The 5,208-nt window shown below is 39.1% G+C and overlaps 1 pseudogene; it reads left to right on the forward strand.

The window, feature by feature from the left end:
• The first annotated feature begins 970 nt into the window (after positions 1-970).
• Positions 971-1,651, forward strand: LOC147384420 (uncharacterized; annotated as a pseudogene).
• Positions 1,652-5,208: the final 3,557 nt, after the last annotated feature.

A 5,208-nucleotide genomic window follows, 5' to 3' on the forward strand; every position in this document is an offset into this window, starting at 1 on the left:
TTTTACCCTCATTTCGAAAATGTTGGGAATGATTTTAAAATCCAAATCTCATCATATCAAAATATGATTTTTGATTTCAAAAACAAAATGTAAAATTCGATGTTTTCACTCAATTTTTAAAATGCAATATCTTAAACTTTCCTTTGAATTAAGTAATAAAAATTATATAATGTTTCTCATGTTATCGAGGGCTTTCATGTAAAAAAAAAACCTATTTCAATTTCGAGAACTTTGAAAAAATCATTTTTTCAACACTTGGTCAAATTTTCACAGATTTTTAATTTTTACATCTTATGATTTTATCGTGTTTTCCAAGTCTTTCAACTCAATCAAAACCATCGAATGGAATTGGTTTATGCCTTATGAATTTTTAATTACTTTAAAGGTGAAATTACATTGATTGATATATAAGAAATTAGATAATAAATTGATCGATTTAATTGATATATGTATAAAGAGAATGTATGTTCTCAATTACTTGATGGGATAGTGCCTCCAATTCTATGTAGTGGTCATGCCACATAAAATGTGATAGATAGATAGAGGGATGGGATGGTTGATGAATGAAAAGGACAAATGATTGTCATTGAAGGGCACTGTTGGTGTGAGCTGTAAATTAAGAAACATTGGTGTAAGGAGTAAATTAAGAAATAAATCAAAAAGATTACAGGAATAGCCATGATTCTAACCCTAAAATCTGTGTAGCCAAAAATAACATAGAAAGTCTCTCTATATATGTATACAATATCTCTGTAAATGATTAATTAATATAGAGAATACAATAAAAAAATTGACATGGTATCAGAGCAACTCATGATCTGGTTCTCTATTCACATCCATCACTAGATTTTAGCCTCCTTCCACCCACCACCCACCACCTTCTCCTATGGCAGCCACCGAAACCCCAACCCAGACGAATGAATCTCCCACTGATCATAATATGCTTTTCTCTAAAGCATTCATGACCAAAATGGCCAAAGGTCTGTCCAAAACTCAAGTTACAACCATGATTTCTGAATCTGCGGCTCTACCGATTGGCATCAAGTTGGATGGTTCCAACCATTCCTTATAGTCCGAAGTTGTCGAGATGAACATCTCTGGAAAATACAAGTTGGGATATATCAATGGCAAACTAACTCCACCATCTCCGACCAATCCATCATTCTGAAAATGGCACACTGACAATGTTGTTGTCAAAGGTTGGCTGATCAACTCTATGGATCTAGCACTAATTGGCAATTTCATTCATTTTCCCATAGTCAAACTAGTCTGGGACTTTGTCGTCACCCCCTATTTTGATGGAGGTGATACCTCCCAAGTCTATGATCTCCGACGTCGTGTCTCACGACTCCGCCAAGCAGGTGGCTCCTTGAAAAAATACTACACTGCCTTGCAAGGCCTATGGCGTGAGATCCACTTTCGACGTCCAAATTCGATGGAGTGCCCTGTCGATATTCAACGATATAATAATCTTCTCCAAGAAGAAAGGGTTTATGCATTCTTGGATGGTCTTGATGACAAATTGGACAATATTCACAGCGATGTGTTGCAACTACACCCGTTTCCCACCGTGGAGCAAACTTATGCTCATGTCCGCAAGGAGGCCCTTCGCCAAGCAGTAATGAATGCCAATGACCAGAACCACCTCTAAGAGCAATGCTTGCTTCAAGAAGTCTCAAGTTTGGGTCAGCTTCCCAGCATATTGGGAAATCAGTTGCTAAAACCCGCTCCTCATCTGATAGTCTTAAATGCTTTCATTGCGGCAATACGAAGCACACACGTGAAAACTATTTTCAGTTGCATGGATACCCTGATTGGTGACACGAACTCCAAGCTCGAAAAAAATGGGATACTATTGGTACGACTGAAGGCACAGGCAAGGTTGTTATAGTGGTAGCTGAACCTTATCTCTCTCTAATCCCACCCACCATTCCCTTTCAACAGGACTTCTCTATTATGGATCAAGGTAATCTCTGTCACGCCCTGCTTAGTCATCACCACGATGCTGGCCATGGTGATTGGCTTCTCGATCTGGGGCCACGAATCATATGACTTTTGACCCCGTGGATCTCTCTCACCATTCATCTCCAAGACGAACTAGCATTGTGAATGCCAAGGGGTAGTCTCACCGATCATAGGAGCTGGATCTGTGACCCTATCACCCTTTCTTCATTTATCCAATACCTTACTTGTTCCCTCTTTGTCCCATAAATTATTATCTGTTAGTCAAATTACTACAGAACTAAATTGTGTGTGTGCAAATGTTTTTCGATTTTTATCTTATTCAGGATATTCTCACCAAGGAGATAATTGGGCATGGTACTAAGAAGGGGGGGGGGGTTGTACTACATGGAAGATTTTATTTTGGATCGAGCACATCATGTATCTTCTTCGCTTGGTTCCAAGACTCGACAAATTTGGCTATGGCATCGTCATTTGGGATATCCGTCATTCAGGTATCTAAAGCATTTGTTTCCTGAGTTATTTTCCAATGTAGAAAACTCTTAATTTTAAATGTGATACTTGTATTTTAGCCAAAAGTCATAGGGCTACTTATCCGTTAAGCATGAATAAAAGTGATACCCCTTTTGCTTTAATTCATTTTGATGTATAGGGACCATCTCCTTTATCTATTGTATCTGGTGTATGTTGGTTTGTGATAATTGTTGATAACTGCACCCGCATGACCTGGCTATATTTACTAAAACATAAGGATGAAGTATTTACGACCTTTCAATCATTCCATGCTATGATTCAGACCCAATTTTCTGCTCAGATCTGGATTCTCCATTCAGACAATGGTGGAGAGTATGTTAATTGCTACTTTCAGTCCTATTTTCAACAACATGGCCTTATACACGAGACCTCATGTCCCCAAACCCCACAACAAAATGGGGTAGCTGAACAAAAAAACTGACATATTCTTGAGATTGCCCGGGCTCTCCTCCTTGGCGCTTATGTCCCCACACGACATTGGCCCGATGTCGTTACCACTCCTGTCCATTTGATCAACTGTCTCCTTCCAAAATCTTAAATTTTCAAACCCCATTACAATCCCTATCAGCCTCGGTCTCTCTACATACAGCCCTAATGCTCCCTCTTCACATATTTGGATGTGTGGCATATGTACACCTTCCTAAGAACCAATGTACAAAACTTGACCCATGTGCTCTTCGGTGCCTATTCTTGGGCTATGCTACACATCAAAAAGGCTATCGATGCTATGACCCTACTACTCAACGTACTTATGTAACTATGGATGTCACATTTCTGGAGTCCACACCATTCTACCCTTCCTCGGCATCCACTTCTTTTCTTCCGGCGTCTCTCAGTACCTACAGGTCCATCTCTTGAGAATATTCCTGAAGTAAGTAATATCGGCATACCCTCAGTTATAAATAACATAGATATTTCCGCTGCATATAACTTACCTTTCAGGCATAACTGGGGCAAGCCACCAAATAGATATTCTCCAGACATTGAGGAAAGAAGGTCGAGGTATCCAATTGCCAACTATGTTTCCACCAAAAAGCTACCTGAGCTTCTCAAGACATTTTCACATGAGCTTTCCGCATGTCATATTCCCACTACAGTTCAGGAAGCATTAATGGATCCTAAGTGGACTAAAGCAATAGAGGAAGAAATGGGGGCACTACTAAAGAATCAAACATGGACCTTGGTCCCACTACCGCAAGGGAAGAAGACAGACGGGTGTAGGTGGGTCTTCTCTATTAAACACAAGGCAGACGGATCTATAGAATGATACAAGGTGAGGCTAGTTGCAAAAGAGTACACTAAGACATATGGTGTAGATTATCAAGAAACCTTTTCACTGGTAGCTAAGTTAAATACAGTCAAGATTCTGCTATCTCTCGCAGCCAACCTGGATTGGCCATTGCATCAACTTGATGTAAAGAACACATTTCTCCATGGTGACCTTGAAAAGGAAGTCTACATGGATACTCCTTCAGGCTACAATGCATCTTCAAAAATTAAAGTTGTGTGCAAATTGCAACGTGCACTGTATGGACTGAAACAATCACCTCGAGCATGGTTTGGGCAGTATAGTCAAGCAATGAAGAAGTATGGCTTCTGCCAAAGTAATTCAGATCATATACTATTTCTGAAGCATCGACAGGGCAAGGTAACAGCTTTAATTATATATGTCGATGATATGATCATCACAGGGGATGATACAAAGGAAATCGTTAAGCTTCAAAAACAATTGGCAACCGAATTTGAGATGAAAAATCTAGGAGGACTTAAATATTTCCTGGGAATAGAGGTTGCTAGATTAAAGCAAGGTATATTTCCATCCTAGCAAAAATATATATTAGATTTATTATGCGATGTTGGAATGTTGGATTGTAAGCCAGCAGATACTCCAATTGTTCAGAATCACAAGTTCGGAGAATATCCAAGCAAAATGCCAACAGACAAAGGAAGATACCAGAGGTTAGTTGGGAAACTTATTTACCTCTCACATACCCGTCCTGATATTGCTTATGCAATGAGTGTAGTAAGTCAATTTATGCACCAACCTAGTAAGGATCATATGGAAGCAGTGATCTAGATTTTACGATACTTGAAATCCTTCTCGAGAAAAGGGCTTATGTTTTCAAAAAATAACCATCTCAGAGTTAATGGTTATATAGACGCATATTGGACGAGGAACACTAAGACAGAAGATCCACCTCAGGCTACTTCATGTTTGTCAGGGGGAATCTTGTTACATGGAGGAGTAAGAAGCAAAAAGTGGTGGCATTGTCAAGTGCTGAAGTAGAAATCCGTGGAATAGCTAAAGGACTTTGTGAACTTTTATGGATTAGAAGACTTCTAACGAATTTTGGATTTGTTCCTACCTCCGAGATGGACCTTTTTTGCAATAACAAAGCAGCTATCGCTATTGCTGACAATCTTATCCAGCATGATCGCACTAAACACGTGAAGATTGACAGACACTTTATTAGAGAAAATCTCGAAGCTAAAATAATTTGATTTCCATTCGTGAAGTCCGAAGACCAACTGGCAGATATTCTTACAAAGGCTGTATCAAGCAAGGATTTCTACAACTCACTAGACAAGTTGTACATCGAAGATTTGGATTCTTCCACTTGAGGGGGAGTGTTGGTATGAGCTGTAAATTAAGAAACATTGGTGTGATGTGTAAATTAAGAAATAAATCAGATTATAGGAATCAGAGAGATT

Source organism: Akebia trifoliata, chromosome 15 (assembly GCF_017979445.1).
Source record: "Akebia trifoliata isolate Shusen 1 chromosome 15, ASM1797944v1, whole genome shotgun sequence".
NCBI classification, from domain to species: Eukaryota; Viridiplantae; Streptophyta; class Magnoliopsida; order Ranunculales; family Lardizabalaceae; genus Akebia; species Akebia trifoliata.